Genomic DNA, 20,853 nt, shown 5'->3' with positions numbered 1-20,853 from the left:
AGTACAAAGAACATAGCTAAAAGGATTTTGCCGCCTATTATGAAGTTGTTAATAAGAATCATGCGACTGACGGTGAGAGATTCAAATACACGCACGTGCGTTTGTTGACATCACTGCTCTCATGGGTCCAACTGAGTGTATTTCTGACGATCTTGCGGGCTTGTTATGGAGATTGTACGTGCGCTTCGACCAATTTTAGGAAATGTAATTATAATCGCTATGAGTTTCAAAACAATAATATCGTATTTGTATGTAACTAATCAACCTTAATCTTTAACATTGGGCTTATATTTCATAGCTCTGGGGATATTTTAGTCTGAGTGTTTTTTGGTCATTCATATTTTTTTCAGCGAATTCACTTGAAATTCCACCAGGGGTGTGACAGCAAGGTTACACGAATATTCAGTTTGAGAAATATTTTAAAGTAATTTTTTTGAGTATCTGCTTTGGGATTTAATGTAGCTGATTTTGTTTTGGGGTATATTCAATAAAACAATTCCCATTTGTGATAATTAAACCCTATTAAGAAAATTAAAATAATTGGAAATATAAGGTGAACAGCTGGTAATAATTACATTAGAATATGTCTAACAAATATGTTTTCTCCTTCTTTTAGTTGTATCAAAGAGGTGTAATTATTTAAAATAAATAAGTAAAAAAACACACCAAAACCAACAACCTAGCAATACAATGTACATGTGCTTCGGTGATATTAAGAAACTTTGGAATCAAACAGGGAAAGAGTTATCATTCTTTTTTAAAGTAGTTCTGATGTTCATGCGCCAATATGAAATCCTTCCAGAGGGGCACGAGACGCTATTCGGCTTGTTCCGGAATAACACGAGTTGGTCACGAATGCGTTAACTTAGACCAACCCTCTCGGTGTTTCATTTTATGTGCATACCCCCTTGTAATACAAACCAATAATACCGATTTGAAACTATGATCGTTGAATAAAATTCTGAGATTTAAATTTTCAAATGGCAAGGTGAAATTATGAGGATTCGCAATCTTAATTTCACTTTATTTGATTTACTTTTTTGTTTAAAGTGAAATTCATCGGTACGTTTTCACCGCAAACAGACTATTTTCTTTAGAGACAACTGGTAAGAATAAACTTTCTTAAGAATAACATTATCTTCTTGATACAGCAGTCTTACCCAAAACTTTATAATCCTCACATAACGATTGACTTAATTGAATGCCGCCCTAGCTCACCACGAGCCCCAATGTTTGGTACAGATCTAATTTATGTAAATATAGCACCTCCTTACAGAAACGATCATGAATTCTTTCCACGTCAGGTGATGGGTGAAAGCCCCAAGCCCCAAACCTCAGAACCATAGATAAGAACTGGCAAAATTGTAACATCAAATATGTGACATAGCATGAGTGAGTGACAGCGATTAGTTTTAGATCGCAATATTCCAGCAATGTCATGGCGGGGGGACATCATAAATGGCTTCACACATAGAGGAAATCAAACCGAGATTTCGGCGTGACGAAAAGTCTTTTACCACTAGCCTACCCCACCGCCCCTTCAACAAAATGTGAAATTATAGTCATATTCTTCAGTTTGTTTTATAAGTATGAAATTTTTAATATTTAGAAGAATAAAAAGTCATGGTAAAAACATTTCCACAAGATTTGAGAAAATTGGTGATAACCAACAATATTTCAAAACACTTGACACGTTTGGCCGTTAAATGGAACCACAGATATTGAAACACTTTAGCCCTGTACAATATAATATTTTAATACCACTTTCTAATTAAAGATATACACACCGTTTCTATTGCAGTGCCAACGCTTGTCATTGTAGTGGCACACCTTGCCATTTTGTAACATCCATTTTAGCTGATGATCAGTTGAACAATATTCTATATTAATAACCCTCTCCTTCATCTTCAGTTCCTGACAACCGAGGTACTGGTGAAGAGGTTGACTGTAGAAGTAAACCCTCTTTCTGTCCATATCCTTGATGAGAAGGACATCCTTTGTTGTAGGGACATCTGGGACTAATAGAAACGTGACATACTTTTAGATGATATCAATGAAAATAAGTCATGTGTAAAGTTAATCTTATTTCCTCCAATAAGAGCCCGGAGGCTTTTTTTTCAACGGCTTCCAGACCCGGCGCTTATTAGAGGCCTGGCGCTTATTAGAGGCCTGGCGCTTATTTCTGACCTGGAGGACAGGACGGTATAACTAAAGGGACAATTTCTTAAGAAATCTATTTTGGGATCAAAGGAGAATACATTTATAAAAACAAAACGTACCCGGCGCTTATTTCTTAAACCGCTGCTTTACCCCCGGCGTTCATTAGAGTCCCGGCGCTTATGAGAGGGAATACGGTATATGCGACAAAACCATTCCCACATCCTGGAACAATTTCTGCCATGAGCATGTGTTTGTGAATCACTGTAGTTAGTGAGTGAGTGAGTTTAGTTACACCGCTTTTAGCAATATTCCAGCAATATCACCAGGAGACACCACAAATGGGCTTCACACATTGTACCCGTGTGGGGAATCGAACCTGGTTCTTGGGCGTGATGAGCGACCGCTTTAAGCACTATGCTACCCTACCACCCCAATGAATCACTTTAGATAGTGATGACACCGGGTGTTCGGGAAAGGGTGAGCGTATGGAAGACGTGCATGATGAATGTTGATTCATGCCCCTAACAACTCGTTCACTTAACTATCCACGTTAGTAACATCAATAAGTAGTATGGATTGCAACGTTACCGGTACATGTAGGTGATGGTGGAACACTTGTCACATCATGGCTTGCAGCTTCAATGGTACCTGTAGGTGATGTTGGAACACTTGTTACATCACGCCTTGCAGCTACACTGGTACCTGTAGGTGATGGTGGAACACTTGTCACATCATGGCTTGCAGCTTCACTGGTACCTGTAGGTGATGGTGGAACACTTGTTACATCATGGCTGGTATGTTTACTGGTGCCTGTAGGTGATGGTGGAACACTTGTTACATCGTGGCTTGCAGCTTCACTGGTACCTGTAGGTGATGTTGGAACACTTGTCACATCATGGCTTGCAGCTTCACTGGTACCTGTAGGTGATGATGGAACACTTGTTACATCATGGCTTGCAGCTTCACTGGTACCTGTAGGTGATGGTGGAACACTTGTCACATCATGGCTTGCAGCTTCACTGGTACCTGTAGGTGATGGTGGAACACTTGTTACATCGTGGCTTGCAGCTTCACTGGTACCTGTAGGTGATGGTGGAACACTTGTTACATCGTGGCTTGCAGCTTCACTGGTACCTGTAGGTGATGGTGGAACACTTGTTACATCTTGGCTTGTAAGGTTACTGGTGCCTGTAGGTGATGGTGAAATACTTGTCACATCATGGCGTCCTGCTTCACTGGTACCTGTAGGTGATGGTGGAACACTTGTTACATATTGGCTTGCAGCTACACTGGTGCCTGTAGGTGATGATGGAACACTTGTTACATCCTGGCTTGCAAGTTTACTGGTACCTGTAGGTGATGATGGAACACTTGTTACATCATGGCTTGCAGCTACAGTGGTACCTGTAGGTGATGGTGGAACACTTGTTACATCCTGGCTTGTAAGGTTACTGGTGCCTGTAGGTGATGGTGGAACACCTGTTACACCGTGGCTGGTAACGTTACTGGTACCTGTAGGTGATGGTGGAACACCTGTTACACCGTGGCTTGTAACGTTACTGGTACCAACAGCTTGTGGTTTCCTACTGTTGCTATTAGGAATATCGGCATGCGTATCTACACTGGCTTGTGTTTTCTGAAACATGAAATGATCAGTTGCAGCAATACTTAACAAAAGAATAAATGTAAAGAAGATACATAATGGTTTATTTTACAATCCGGAAGGAATCTTTGCAATAAGGCAGATTGGTTTTCTATGTTTCGGACACAATGTTATTTCCAACTGTTTCTAACCACACATCACCATGCTGAAAACGCATAGATGCTAAATGTACGTTATCATTCACTGAGAAGAATTAAATGTCAGTAATACACTACCTGCCACAAACCTCTTCCTGAATGCAAAAGTTTCCATGAACTCTCATTCCTTTCGGGGTGTTTAACACGGTGTCGAATTCCTGGGCAGTAACACTGTATGAAGGCCAGCGTGCTAAGAAACATTTCATTTTCCCGTGTCAAACTGTCAATAAGACAATCAAGTTCAGTGGCACACGTGTATGACTTGTGTTGCAGTAAAGTTGATTCATCAGTAACATGGAACCTTCGAAAACTAGTGAAACGAATTGAACCGTCCACGTTTTCAAGAGTAAATATAATCCAAAATATAATTCTAAAGTGTAACTGCATATGGCTGAATCTATACATTCCACTTAAGCTGAACATAACCCGTTGGAGACAAAGGTATTCTGTTTAACAGTAAAACTGTACGATTTGTCCATTGTCAAATATGACCATGTCCAGAAAACAAAAACACTTCAACAGCAACCCGAATTTGATATTCATTAAGTCTTTATTGACAGTAGCAACGCGCTGTTAACCCCATTTCAAATATTTTGATGTGGTTGTGTTGCCAAGTACCGGGGAATTTGAGATGATGGTCAAATATATTTTTAAACGTTTCTTTTCTAACTGTGTTGGGTTACAAGCTCATTTTACTATTTAGTATTCCGTTTCCCATATTGATTTAACGAGTGAACAGTGATCGTCACACATGGGCATTGTTTACATAATATATCGACAAGATCTGCCTGAATTGACAAATGCAATAAGATGAAACTGAAAGTTGGTGAAAACTGACATATGCTGGTAGTATTTTCCTAATGTGATATCCCTGAGTAGCTAAAGCGACAATTGTATTAATATTTGATCATGATGATGGAAACTTTGAAAGTGAAAATTTTACGTGTTTAGTTTGAAAATACTGCCGAAGTAAGCTCGCTCTCTCGTATTGTACACACAGCCGTACAGACATGTACATCGTACATCTGATAGTCTCCGTATGTATCTGATAGGTTTTGTGATTTGGGAATGTGCGCGTGATGCCTTCGGTGTAAATGTGCTTGTATGTACATTTGTAAAAACACTTGTTATAAATGGATATCTGCTTACGACAATTGTACCTGAATATATTTATTTGTACGTTATTTAACTCAATTATAGTTTTAACGCAGTCTAGGGTCTCGAAGGTCTGATGGTCGGATGCTGTTTTAGCATACATCTGTGTGTTTTGTGTATTGTGTATGTATTACATGTTTGTCGTAAGAGGCGATTAACGGGATCGAGTGGTCAGGCTCGCTGCCTTGGTTGACACATGTCATCATATCCCAATTGCGTAGGACGATGCTCATGCTGTTGATCACTGGATTGTCTGGTCCAGACTCGATTATTTACAGACTGCCGCCATATAGCTGGAATATTGCTGGGTGCTCACTCACTCACACTCAGTCACATGTTTGTAAATCAGAACACTAAAATACAATATACTCTAAACGCCAAAAGAAACGTTACCCTCCTTCCTTAATGAATTACACAAAATCTACTCAAGTAAGGATGAAACTTTCTGCTACATTGTGAAGGGTGGACGTTCACTTCTTGGTCTGTCTACGGTGATCCCAGTCTTTCTGTAGCTCTGAATAAGTCTTATTACCGTGATACGGTGGCATCCGAGGGCGTTGGCAACAGCACTGCATGTCGATCCCATCTGAACCATCCCAATGGCTCTTTCTCTCTCACCAGTTGTTGATCGTGGCCTATTTCTCGTACTTGTGCATCATGCATTCTAGGCTCTCTTTATACCCTATAGAATCATTCTACTCGTGAAATTGATGTAAATACTGCTTTAATATTGCTGCGTTTTGATTGATATTGCTAAGTGTAAACCGAAAATGTTACTTTCAAAGCAAAACTGTTAACAAAGATTTTAGCTGTTCCTAAACACCTTTTCACAATATCAGAGACACGTTGTACTTGTTTTCACTAATGCAAATCAACAGTTTTAAAAGACTGAAATCATAGGAATGATTCTTTTACAATTCTACACACTCTACAACAGTTGTTACTTGTTTTAATAGTTGAAAAATGGTGACTTTGAAATATCTATCTTAGTCTCAAAGCAGAATTTTATTTCTTTTGGACATCTAAATCACTGTTTTTGTTTTATTTTGGCATAGTCGAAAATAGGACAATTTAAGGCTTCTGAAAAAGATGCATTTCACCTAAATATGAATGCATTTGAAAATTTTGTTTCGTGATTTGCATAAAGCTGTGTTGTTAAGCTTTCTTGTAAACTAATACCTTCTAACATATCTTTGATAGTTTTGAAGTAATTCATAAAGGTAGGAGGGTAACGTATCTTTTGGCGTTTAGTGTATTTCTTCTTCTTAATCTTGTAGGGTACCCCATTTTACTTCTTCCATCTTTATCTTTTATATCCGCATTTGACTGTCACCAGAAGTACAGTATTGTTTAACTCAATAATTCACATCCCGGTGATGCCTGGCTACAGCTATCCGATCCCTTAAGTCTCCATGGCTCATTGTCCTCTTGACTGTTTCCCTTGACAACGTGTCCTCACAGTCTGCGGGGCTGGGACTGGATTGTTCAGAGCTGTTGCAGAAGCTCTATCGCCATCATCTCGGGGGATGATTGTCTTCTTATTCTTAGGTTCTCTTTCTCACATCAATTTTAACACATTCTAAATCATTTTTAGGTCATTGTTTTCAATTTAAACTTAACAGTGTCGATTCTTATTTGCAGATATACGGCGAAATGTCCACCTGCGAGTAGAGTATTTTTTTCTATTTGAAATCGGAAGCTGGGTCATTTTGGTATTGTTTCCAGGTGTTTCGAACTTTCTTTTTATAATAAGATTTTTAAAGGATTCAGCAACAGAATTTGACATACACAATAATGATGCTACCTCAAAACATTATTCTGTGCCTCTGTATCTCCATGGTCTGGAGCGCTACCTGTGTGGTCTGTTTTATAAAATACTCTCAGTATAGGAGGTTTAGCGATAAGATCGCCGTTGCTAGCACGACATCAGATTGGGATTCTGATCTATCCTGTGTTGTCGATACGTTGATAGTACATCTGGAAACAACTCTGAAAGCGTCCGAAACCATACAGTGTTTCACAACTCGAGGTGATCATACTGAGCGAAGCCTTTGGAAAATCGTTGGCAGAAGAAAGGTAAATATTATTTGAATGTGTATGGAAAGGGATTTGAAGCCATTTGGTGTGAAGCCGTTTTAAAGAACACTTTTCATCACCAACAAATGGTCTATGTAAGCTGCCCTATATAAATGGGAAATGCTTTAAGTTTTGTCTGAATTTAATTAAGTTTAATTTTAATCTTTTTAATTTAAATTAATTTAAATTTAGTTTGATTTAGATGCTTGATGGGCATTTAGAAGTTGTACGGTAACATAGCAACATATGGCATGGATTTACAACTTCCTCAATAGTGAATTAGTTGTAATTCCATACCATATGTTGTTAATCTAATTTGATATTTTTCTTATTTTGTGTGGTGGTGGTGGAATTGGGTTTAACGTCGTGCTTGAGAATATTTCGCTCATATGACGACGTCTTATTTTGTGTGCGTGTGTGAGTGAACTACGGGATACGTACACATCCCTGTGATAGATACATTATGCATGTCAATATTATTGTCCTGACTGATCACATCATGGTCATCCTCGGGGACAGCGCGTTAAAGATTGACCCTTAAAAACAAAAGTCAATGTAGAAATGAAACTTAGTGGGACTGTTTTACAAGTATATGTAGGGGTGGTAGCATTTGACTGTTTACGTTTAACTATCAGTGCCTCAGGTGTGTTTCTTTTACTGATTTTCATCAAAGGGCATTATATCTGGTCTTTGTCATATTTGTAATATGTTTGAAATATTTGTTGTGACATGGAAAATAAATTTTACCCTCAAGGTACATTTAAAAGGTTGTCTTGTTTATGTGAGATGTCAGTAAGATCAAGATAAATATATCATTTTAAAGTACACATCACGTTCATATTCAGATGGCAAGAGTAATAGGTCTTATGTTGTGGTTCATTTAACTCACGTTTTTCCCAACATGAGGGAATGTAATTAAACTGAAGGTACTTATAACTTTGTCATTAAGACAGTTGGAGGGTCAACTGGCAGGCGATTAGTAAGCCAGTTTTTTTCGTGTAAGCCCGATAGGGTGCAAAGCTTTATATTTAGATAGTATTGACGTCTTGCCTAACCGTTTAGCAACAATCATGTGTAAGCCCGGACTTTGTTATAATGGTAGCTACGCCCCTGACTGGAAAGGCATTCAGAAAAAGATGAAGACTCGTCTCATCATATATCAATTAATGTAAACTGTTATTAATTTCACAAGAACATTTTCTCCCTCGTGAGTGACACAACGTGCTCCTCATAAGGTTGCACCACAATAGAGATGTGTTCAACTCTCCAATAGTTACCCTTTACGTCAAACGATGTTCCACCATCTCCAGCTTCCAATGTTGTCTACATTATACAACTTTGCAGGTAAAATCAAACATGCACCTTTTAACAAGATTTCAAAGAGCCTCATACCTTATGCTCAGAAGTTGTTACAATAAGGTTACAATATTCAGGATCTTAGCAAAGCTTTCAAGACGTTTTATGGTAGACATTTGGAGACGTTTCCTACCAGTGAAAACATAATGTCCTCTTTTTGACTTGTACCATTGGTTCCGGTGTTTTTTTCCAGTTGAAATATTGACTACAGTCCGTTTGATTTCATTTGAGATCACTAACACAAATTTCTAATAATTGCAACAAAACCAAATGTTGCACAGTTACATGAAATAAACAGACCAACTCTGATGATGTGTCTCATAATTTTGGACACCCAAATAAAAAAGTTGTTTATTAAATGGTCATTATTTTGTTGTCACGTTTCGCGATTTTTAACGATGGGGGGCACCACTTGCTGGTAGAACAGCCAGGTGTGCGAGTTGTACGTGTAAAAATGACATTTCAGCACACACGCTTGGTTATTACCTGGCTGTTTTACTAGCCAGAGCCCTTCCTTGTACAAAATAGCCAAAAGGTGACAACAAAATAATGATTGTTAAACAACTTTGTTTATTCGGTTGTCCAAAATTGTGAGACACACCATCAGAGTTGGCCTGTCCATTTCATGTGAGTGTGCAAAATTTGGTTTTGCTGCAATTCTTAGATTTTGTGTTAGTGAGCAATTCGGTCTCAAATGAAACCAAAGGGACTGTAGGCTTTGTATTTACTTTCACCGTTTCGCGAACCCCTGGTACCATAACTATCTGATAGTGATTCATAAACACATGCTCCTGATTTTGTCGGAATTGCACAATGAACCCTTCTTTTAACAGATATATCTTATGGATGTGGAAAGGGTTTTGTCGCTTATTATGCACGTTAGATTGTAAACAATAGGATATTTTGTTTTTCCAGATAACCCATCGTACACAAAACATAACACCTAGCCAAAAGATCCGAAAGCCTACAAAACCAGCGGTGAAAGGTACGTACACCAGTGTAGGGGAGCAGGACAATTGCCACCCGGACAATTGCCACCTAGGACAATTGCCACCCTGCACAATTGCCACCTAGTTATTTTTACTATAATAGTGAGTACAATTGCCACCCACCCAGAATGTGTATGCAATTTTATTTGAGAAAATGAATGCAGGCTGTCAATATACACAACTTTAGATGATGAAAAGCAAATGTTTTCTTGGTATATTCATATTCTTTGATCCACGTTTAACCTTGAATTATTATTTTTATTTCGATGACATTTTGACTTTGATGAAATATTGATTTTAATGAAATCTTGACTGTGATGAAATTTTGACTTTGATGAAAACTTTTACATTTTACATTTTTACTAAAATAATTGATGTAATGAAAACAAATATGCATTTGATTATAAAAAAAATAAACTTGACACTTACTGACATATTTACTATTTGAGAGAATGTATTGAAAGCACTAAGAAAACTTAGCTGAGAAGATCAAGTCTTTAGAAAACCAATGTATTTGAGCTTGGGTGCTACTGTCTTCCTTCATTCATGCTTGACTAAGAGAGGTTCATTTGGGCATTTATTTGCTAGACTCCAATGTAGAACCTGTACTTTAATCAGAAAGAGTAATCCCAAATATATCATGTAACACTGGAGCATTTTCTAAAAAGCACAGTGTAGCTATTGGACGCGGGAGCCTTGCCAATTAACACTTGTCAAAGGTGTATTCAAGGACTACCAGCTGTCAGACTACCACATTTTGTTCAAAGCAGCGATGGCTGAGTGGGCTAAATCGCTGACTTTGTTTGCTGGTGATTTGGTGCCTGACTCAGAAAGATAGGATAGGAATCCCGGACGGGACTCATCCCTCTAAAGCTAGAACCTGTAGTTTACTGAGATGTGTATAATCCCAACTTTAACATATTTCACACTAACTGTTATATCATATAAACAGAGATGGATGTAGACATATCAAACCCAACCAGTCTCATTAACCTATTCAGACAATGACCTACTTTTCAGCCGATCCGAATTTTCTCGTGTGAAAGTGAACATAGACATCACAAACAACTATGGTTACACTGAATTCCATGTCCTTGTTACTTAAGAAACCGGTATTTACAAATAAATTTTAATTTTAAACTTTACTAACAGTGTAGTTCTGTAACGCACAATGTGATTGATATGATATCAATTCCGTACCAGACCGACAAATATTTCTAGCGGCAGAGCCTCGTTTTGAGATTTCCAGGTTTCCGTTTGCCAGAGCTCGCTGTACGACAGAGCACGCTGCACGACGTGTTTGCAAGGATTGGAAGGAGCGTAGTGTTGCAATATACAAGTGTTTAGATGTATCCCATAATACTGATTAATATTTATGTATCCAGTTAAAGAATTGGTCTAAAAATTCTGGACTGGTCTTTGTACTAAGTTGCGCAGTAGGACGGAACCCAGTCAACAGGAAACGAGACTGTTGTGTAATCAATGTTTTGACTTGGGACGCAAAGTTAAGGTTTTCCCGCCTGTCTGGGGATTTGCAATAGGTGGCCAGCAACCTATGATGCTTGTAAGAGGCGACCACATGGATCGGTAGTTCTATTCTGTGACCTGGTGGACTGCATGTACACTGGCGGCGACCACATGGATCGGTAGTTCTATTCTGTGACCTGGTGGACTGCATGTACACTGGCGGCGACCACATGGATCGGTCGTTCTATTCTGTGACCTGGTGGACTGCATGTACACTGGCGGCGACCACATGGATCGGTCGTTCTATTCTGTGACCTGGTGGACTGCATCTACACTGGCGGCGACCACATGGATCGGTAGTTCTATTCTGTGACCTGGTGGACTGCATGTACACTTTAAAAAGTTACAAACTTCCGTATTCACATAACTGTGTTTCACCAAGAGCTGAAATACTCTTTGGATCCAGTAAAAGCCATTGTTGCACCTGCTCTGTGGGAAATCTTCAAGCAGGCTATTGGATTTGACAGGTTCTGCCTGTCGCCGCCTGGTTAGCCTGATCACCGAAGATCTCTCCATAATAATATAAGACTGCATCCGTGGTGTAGTGGTTAGAGAGACCGCCCGGACAGCGGCAGGTAGCGGGTTCGATCCCGGGCCGCGTCGTACAACAAGGACTGGTCGGCTTGGAGTCAGTATAATGTGTCTGCGGCATGGTATTTCAGTGAGCTAGCACTATAAAACCAGCTTAAGTCTGGGCTAGTACAAGCAGCCACACATACATGCACACGCATGCACGTCGGCATATGAGCGAAATATTCTTAAGTGCGACGTTAAACCCAATTTCACCTCACCTTAATAATATAATAACAGACATTTATAAAGTGCCTGTATCCACGCATACATGGTAAGACATCATTATCGCGGTTAACTCAAGCTGCCTTTGAAGTACTAGAAGGTAAACGGTCATATCACTTAACCTACGGGTACCCATTTACTGCTTGGTGAAAAGAGAGGGTGTATCACGTTTGCTTTGTTTGGGGCAAGACTAAAGTCCCAGAAACTCTCAGCAGTCAAGCTTTCAAACAGGGTCACCCATTTAAGGACACGCTATGACGAATGTTGCGTAACTTTAACTACTTGCGGAGTGTGCCGTTGAGAAACAAAAACAATCCAGTAGTATCATTCGACTGTTATTCATTTTTTTCCTTTCCAGAGAGACACTACAGAAACTCATCGTTTATTCTGGTATTTGACGAAAGAAAAAGGGTGGTGTACAAACTGAATGAAGGGCCCAATCAACGCCACACCAAATATGTTTATCCTGAAGCGGACGTTTTAAGAGATATTGAATACACTACCAAAGATCGTACAGTCTTATGGGTTTGCATGAGGAGGATCGTGTCAACTCCCTTGAAGTCTAACCTCACCAGAAGAGACGCCTCATACTATCGGTGGAAGGAACGAGGTAGGTGTTTGGGGCAGAGGTTGAGTAAAAAGAGCTTAAACAAAAATTTCATAGTGTTTCTTTCTGTATACTCCTAACAGGGCAGACACTGTATCCCCTAGATGACAGAGACAGTCCCTGTAGACAGTATTGAATGAAAGGCAGACCTCCTATCCCCTAGATGACAGAGACAGTCCCTGCAGACAGTATTGAATGAAAGGACAGACGCTGTATCCCCTAGATGACGGAGACAGTCCTTGCAGAAAGTATTGAATGAAAGGCAGACGCTGTATCCCCTAGATGACAGAGACAGTCCCTACAGAGTGTATTGAATGAAAGGCAGACACTGTATCCCCGAGATGACAGAGACAGTCCCTGCAGACAGTATTGAATGAAAGGCAGACGCTGTATCCCCGAGATGACAGAGACAGTCCCTGCAGACAGTATTGAATGAAAGGCAGACACTGTATCCCCGAGATGACGGAGACAGTCCCTGCAGACAGTATTGAATGAAAGGCAGACATTGTATCCCCTAGATGACAGAGACAGTCCCTGCAGACAGTATTGAATGAAAGGCAGACACTGTATCCCCGAGATGACAGAGACAGTCCTTGCAGACAGTATTGAATGAAAGGCAGACACTGTATCCCCGAGATGACGGAGACAGTCCCTGCAGACAGTATTGAATGAAAGGCAGACACTGTATCCCCTAGATGACAGAGACAGTCCCTGCAGACAGTATTGAATGAAAGGCAGACACTGTATCCCCGAGATGACAGAGACAGTCCCTGCAGACAGTATTGAATGAAAGGCAGACACTGTATCCCCGAGATGACGGAGACAGTCCCTGCAGACAGTATTGAATGAAAGGCAGACACTGTATCCCCGAGATGACAGAGACAGTCCTTGCAGACAGTATTGAATGAAAGGCAGACACTGTATCCCCGAGATGACGGAGACAGTCCCTGCAGACAGTATTGAATGAAAGGCAGACACTGTATCCCCTAGATGACAGAGACAGTCCCTGCAGACAGTATTGACTGAAAGGCAGACACTGTATCCCCGAGATGACGGAGACAGTCCCTGCAGACAGTATTGAATGAAAGGCAGACACTGTATCCCCGAGATGACGGAGACAGTCCCTGCAGACAGTATTGAATGAAAGGCAGACACTGTATCCCCGAGATGACAGAGACAGTCCCTGCAGACAGTATTGAATGAAAGGACAGACGCTCTATCCACCAGACCACGGAGACAGTCCTTGCAGACAGTATTGAATGAAAGGCAGACGCTCTATCCCCTAGATGACAGAGACAGTCCCTGCAGACATTATTGAATGAAAGGCAGACGCTCTATCCACCAGACCACGGAGACAGTCCTTGCAGACAGTATTGAATGAAAGGCAGACGCTCTATCCCCTAGATGACAGAGACAGTCCCTGCAGACAGTATTGAATGAAAGGGCAGACAGTATTGTATGAAAGGGCAGACAGTATTGTATGAAAGGGCTGACGCTCTATCCCCGAGACGACAGTGACAGTCCCTACAGACAGTATTGAATAAAAGGGCTGACGCTCTATCCCCGAGACGACAGTGGCAGTCCCTACAGACAGTATGGATTGGGAAAGAAGTGGAACAGATACTCCCACTAGTTACAATTACCCCTGCTTTGGGGAACCACGCTAACGCTGTGCATCGATTAAAGGTTTATCTTCATCGTCCGAGATGTGAATGAAGACAACAGCTGATGATTCCTGCTTTCTCTGTCTCAACGGCTGAAAGTTACAATGTCTTAGAAAGTACCTGAATTACCAGGTATGCTCATGTCAAATTTAATACTGAACATTTCTTAACCAGTTTTATTGATCTTTCAGATAGTCTTCGAAAAGTCAGAAGGGGTTCAAGAGAAACTTTCATATTAACTAGCAGGCACATATATAAGACCTCCTTCCACTATTCGAGCAGTTCACACAAGGAAGCAATTGCTCGTATCACTCATCCTTATCATGTCCATTTGGATGAACAACAAAGGCAAGTCTGTTGATTGTAATAGGCTACCGGGCAAAAGAAATTTATCACTTTTAAAGTAATTGTATAAAAAGCGAAAACACTAGTATAGGTCTGAAGCCAAGCAGAAAACATTCGCCAAAACGTAACACAACAACGCAGCTGTCCGAAAACTTCGTGCAAATCGTGCATTTTTCAAAACGTGAAAAACGTAATTGTGGAACATTGATCCAAATGCACGTGCGTGATGATTGCATAAATGATGTTGTTGACAGAGCAAGCATACAGAAAAATAACAACAACAAAAACACCACGAATATGCCAAGACTTACACTACCGCAACGAGACACGGCGATCGGTATGGCCAATAAGCGTGCTTCGCAATGTCAGCTGGCGAGAACCTTCAACTGCAGTCAGGCCACCATCAGCAAATTGGTAAACCGCTACCAGCAAACAGGTCAGACCCAAGACAGCCCAATATCGGGAAGACCAAGAGTCACGACACCGGCCGAATGCCGCTATATCCGGCAGATCCACCTTCAGAAGAGATTCGGCGGCGACAACACTAGGATACGCCATCATCAGACGAGCAGTTCTTAGACTACTTGGTATGGCTGGTATACCAGCCTACCTCTCCTTCCGTGGAAAAGCCGTGACCCGTCAACACCGTCAACGCAGACTGCAATGGAAATGAACTGTACATCGGCGGCAGAGACTTGAATGGGAGAGTGTGCTCTTTACAGACGAAAGTCGACGTAGAGAAGAGCGACTGGCGCCAAACTGCGTTCAAGAGGTTCATATGTTCGATGAAGGAGGCAGCATGGTACGAGCTGGTATTTGTGGCCAGAGAACAAGACGGTCATCATCCGAGGAAATCTGGATGCCCAGAAACACAGGGATGAAGTGTGAAGACCTTTTGTGGTACCCTTCATTCAATAAAATCCAAGAGGATGCCCAGGGTGGTCACACTCGCCGTGTCCCCTGACTCCGGACTCATTCTGTTACTCTTTATGCACTTTGTGAATGAATTTTTTTGACCCCTTGACTCTTCTTTAACGAATTGCGGCAAATTCAAGACCATTACATAGGACTTTCTCTTTGTACAGTAATTATCATAAATTTCATATACGTCTTTGTTTCTATATTTTGGTCAAGTGAAGTCACTGATAACTTTCTTTTCCACAGTAGTTATGATGGAATATTCATTTCGATAGAGGATGTGTTGACATTTCTTTAGCGCATTTAGTGAGTGAGTGAGATTAGTTTTACGCCGCACTCAGCAATATTCCAGCTGTATGGCGGCGGTCTGTAAATAATTGAGTCTGGACCAGACAATCCAGTGCTAAACAGCATGAACATCGATCTGCGCAATTGGGAACCGATGACATGTGTCAACCAAGCCAGCGAGTCTGACCACCCGATCCCGTTAGTCGCCTCTTACTACAAGCATGGGTTACTGTCGCTTCCATGTCCCAACCACTCACAATATACATACAATGTGTGTAGCGATATTCCAGCTGGCGGCGGTCTGTAAATAATCGAGCCTGGACCAGACAATCCAGTGATTAAAAGCATGAGCATCGATCTACGCAAATGGGAACCGATGACATGTGTCAACCAAGCCAGCGAGTCTGACCACGCGATCCCGTTAGTCGCCTCTTACGACAAGCATGGGTTACTGAAGGTTCATTCTAACCCGGACATTCAGGGGTATCTATAATAAAGTTGTGCACGCTTAAGCGCATTTAGTGACTTGCATGTGATATGCATACGTTCCATGCGCAAACTCTTAAGATAAGTAGTGAGGTGCATGTGACATGCTGTCGCTTCCATGTCCCAACCACTCACAATATACATACAATATGTGTAGTGATATTCCAGCTGGCGGCGGTCTGTAAATAATCGAGTCTGGACTAGACAATCCAGTGATTAACAGCATGAGCATCGATCTACGCAATTGGGATACGATGACACGTGTCAACCAAGTCAGCGAGTCTGACCACCCGATCCCGTTAGTCGCCTGCTAGACAAGCATGGGTTACTGAAGATCAATTCCAAACCGGATCTTCACGGGTCGTATTTTGAACGAACTATAGCCTACAATTATTTATAGAATAACGATAACATGGCACGAAGGGATCTGTAAACCGCTGACACCATGACAATTGTATAGCCATTCATCTGTATCTATATATCAGATATGTCTACTGGGTGGAACAACCGACGCACATGGCTCAACTGAAGAAGATTTCTTATAGTGGAGGCAAGATACGAACAATCCATTACGTTGAGACTATGGACAGTTTTACAGTCACTCTAGCCGGTAAGAAACCCTTTTTTTATACTTTTGTATAGACACAACTTGTAATATACTTTTTTTGTAGTTTCCGATGAAAGAAAGCTATTTGTTATGAACACGTTTATTATGTGTCATAGTCATTCACAATGTTATAATAATGTTATTTTAAGAGGACGGGGGCGGTGGGGTAGCCTAGTGGTTAAGGCGTTCGCGTTCATGGACATATTTCTTGTTACCCTGTTCTTTATACCTGGACATTGACACGTAACACATTTCACATTTTTCTGACGTCAGTTTCGATTTGTCATTTTTTTACGGATTTGTGTATACAACGTTTCATATTTATCCGTGAATGTGAATGCGTGTGCGTAATGTCGAAATGCGTTGCGGTACGTATGTTTGTTTTAACTGGAGTATGAAACGAGGTCTCGTCTTAGAATGAAATGTTACTAGGTGTCCTTTTCACCCAAACCGTCCCAGTTACTTTCGGAGTGCCTCGGAGCCCAAACAATTTCCCCTTGGAGTGAGTGGTGAGTTACGTTTTACGCCGCACGCAGCAATATTATGTCTATAAGGCGACGGTCTGTAAATAATCGAGTCTGGGCCAGGCAATCCAGTGAGCAACAGCATGAGCACCGATGTAAGCAATTGGGATATGGTGACATGTGTCAACCAAGCCAGAGAGCCTGACCACCCGATCCCGTTAGTCACCTCTAACCCGGATCTTCATGGGTCACTTACCTTGGAATTAGGCTCGCTGACTTGGTTGAAACGTCATGGTGTAGCAATAGCGTAGATCGATGCCTATGGTGTTGATCACTCGATTGTCTGGCCGAGACTCAATTATTTACAGAAAGCTGGACTATTGCTGAATAACAAAAGCGAAACAAAACAAACTATGCACGTATATTTACCTAGAGATATTTACTTTTTCCAGACAAATTACATGTTCACCGCATGTCGTGACCCGCTGCAGCCACAATTGAAAATATCAACTTGTCAGATGACGAGATGAGTGATGTCAGTTACAGAATAACTGATGTATGTATTGCTGAGAGAAACGGATAAAGAAACACAAGGAAATCCAAGTGTTTCTTAAATATTTTCCAGTTTTTATCACCAGCTTTGAATAGCGCTGTTGGAGGAAATCTGAGAATAAATAAAGGAACACTGCCATGAAGTGATGTTCCGTTATTTGTTTCCCTCAGTATATTTGGTGATAAAAATAGTGTCTCATTACAAAACGCATCAATGTTGTATTTCTCCAGCACCGCCATACAGCTGGAATATTGCTGAGTGCGGCGTAAAACTACACTCACTCACTCACTCACTCACTCATGCTCCAGCGTACTATCTGTACTACTGTGGACTGATGCCACGAATTGCCCTGATGCACAACTTAAACCAAGTCAAGGAAATTGAAACCGTCACGGACGACTGCATTGGTATAGCCAGTGGGAATCAAGAGAAGCATATCTTAACGTCAAGGTAAATACAGTTCGGAAACCTAGCGGGGACATAAACAGTTAAATAGGGCACGCGAGACCTTAGTACTTCCGGTGACAAACGTTTCATACCTTTCTGAATGGCCTCATGGTTGTCACGTGACAGGAAGGAACCGATAATCCTTGCAGGAAGGACAAATTTCCGATTTAACCATCCTCAAATTAGCCAACTATTACGACTGTCAACAGCTGTGACAGCCAAGCATTGTTGTGCACTTGGTCCGGTCTAGTAAAGTCATATTTGGCGGTCGCGCAATTTGGAAAAAGAACTACGCTTGTCACCTGAAATCTGGTACCGGAAGTAAGCTGGGCCCCATCTCGCATATCGCAAGATGGCGCGCACCACGTAGAAGGGATAGATGGAGGGATAAATAGATAATCATCATTGGAACTTGACTCTCGTACATATTGACTATTTGATTCCATATAAAAGTTGTGGGCTTTTCTATTTCCAGCAAATAAAATATCTTTTTGACGGGGTAGTGGCTATGGAAACTTAACCGCCATCTTAACGGATTGCAATATCAGACATTTCTGAATATAACATGAGCTGTGTCATGATGATCTGTTCACACCGCTCAGCATGCGTTGCAGGAAGTGTTTTTGGTGATCTTGTTATTGCAGGAGCCTTGTAACGGTGCCAACAAAGGGAGAAAGCTTCTCGCATCCATTTTCAATTCTGAATGGTGGTGTAAAGGTTCGTAAACGGTATATGATCTGTAGTTTTATCAATTGGTTACACTTTTTATCTCTAGTAAATGTTACTTCTCTTGATCTTAATCCGCCAGACTAAAATATCATCATTTTGTGTCTGTTGATAACGTTAAAGGCACAATGTCACACATTTTCTAAAATATTTTGGCATATATTATATATATTGGGGCATATGCACTCACTTAAGCTTCCAATTGATGCAATAAAAGAATTATTATCCCTTTCGACTTGCCTGAAATCAATAATTGAAACTTCGAGGTGAACAGTTACCTAACAGGGAACACTTGCCATATATGGAATGTAAACAATTGTTCCGTACATCGAAAACTGTCGCACGCGGTGTTGTCGGTGTTTGCCGAACTGGTTTCAATTTCAGTTTGTGCGAAGGATATTCGTAAAGAGCGCTCCAAGGGACATAACTCTATATAGGGTTCACTTGAAATGTTTGGCGGGAAGGGGGCGCGAGAGTAGAACTTTTAAATTAAATATTATAATGTAAATACGTAACCTTTTGGGGAATAAATTGTATGGTAGCTTCCTTGAGGGCTGATAGTATTATTGAGAGAAATGTATTATGTTTTTTGGAGAAGTGCGGTGAGATGTAGTGCCTTTAATTTTGTTTTTCAGTATATAAAGTAAAAGTCAAATGGCACATGGACTATTGACGAAAAATGGCTTCCTGACGGAGTCCAGAAATCACTGTTTACCATTGTGAGGCATTCTGTACATAAATATTCCGGAGAAATATGCATCCAGTATCAATGATTGCCTTCATCTCCATACATGAACAGGCAAAACGAAGAAGGCATTTTGCTGACAACGTTGAACAAGAGCGTCACGAATGCGTTACATTAATTTTGAAAGTTCAAACAATATTGTATTTTCCACGTTGAAATCTATAGAATCTGTTCTGACTTACCTGACTGTATTTAGTTGTTGTTTAACGCCCCATTTAGCATCTTGTCAACTATATGACGGTGGACAGTGTGTAATCAGGTTTGGATTAGGCAATCCAGTGATTGACACAAGCAACGATCGGCGTAATACAATGACATGCGAATCTGACCAGCCGATTCCATTGGTCGTCACTTAAAGAAAGCGTAAACCCATACTCACTAAAGATGATACAAGATGAATTCGATTTTCAATATACCTTAAAATATGTTGTAGTCGCCTTTAACACCATACTCTAGACTGCCATAATTTCAAGGACGTGAATAAACTGTACAATCAGCCCACCACTTTTTGCTTTATTTACTCGGTTACCAGGAGTTGCTATTATCAAGTTCAGCGCGTCATGTATGAGTGTAGAGGTCAATCGAGTTTCTACCATCTTAAACAGAACCAGCCTTAAGTAGTAGTAACACGAGTGAGTGAGTGAGTGCGTCATGTATGAGTGGAGAGGTCAATCGAGCTTCTACCATCTTAAACAGAACCAGCCTTAAGTAGTAGTAACACGAGTGAGTGAGTGAGTTTAGTTTTACGCTGCACTCAGCAACATTCCAGCTATATGGCGGCGGTCTGTAAATAATCGACATTGGACCAGACAATCCACTGATCAACAGCGTGAGCATCGATCTACGCAGTTGGGATACGATGACATGTGTCAATCATGTCGAAACAAAATGGGGTCGACGTAGGCTGGAGCAAGTATTTAAGCCGTACAGCAAGTGCATCTGCTTGACCACAGGGGTGATGTGACCATATGTCCATGTATCTGGATTCTAGACCAACTGAAGTCTTTGGATAACGAAGAGCAGGTTAAATGAAATGACCTGTCAATTACCTGTACCTGTTTACGATTACGTCCTGCACGTCCGTGGATGTTTACCAACATACTATACTCTCCTAGAGGCTACTAGTCCTTGTTTATTCTCCGACC

At 40.9% G+C, this 20,853-nt stretch overlaps 1 long non-coding RNA gene across 1 annotated transcript; it reads left to right on the top strand.

Annotated features, from left to right (window-relative positions):
* The first annotated feature begins 18,899 nt into the window (after positions 1-18,899).
* Positions 18,900-19,768, top strand: LOC124269719. Its single transcript, XR_006896590.1, has 2 exons — positions 18,900-18,965; positions 19,599-19,768. It is a non-coding gene; the product is annotated as an uncharacterized LOC124269719 (long non-coding RNA).
* Positions 19,769-20,853: the final 1,085 nt, after the last annotated feature.

Source organism: Haliotis rubra, unplaced genomic scaffold, assembly GCF_003918875.1.
Source record: "Haliotis rubra isolate DU_JTF1 unplaced genomic scaffold, ASM391887v1 Scf147, whole genome shotgun sequence".
NCBI lineage: Eukaryota > Metazoa > Mollusca > Gastropoda > Lepetellida > Haliotidae > Haliotis > Haliotis rubra.
The sequence above is the reverse complement of the archived record's forward strand: the minus strand, read 5'-3'. Positions and strand labels throughout refer to the sequence as shown.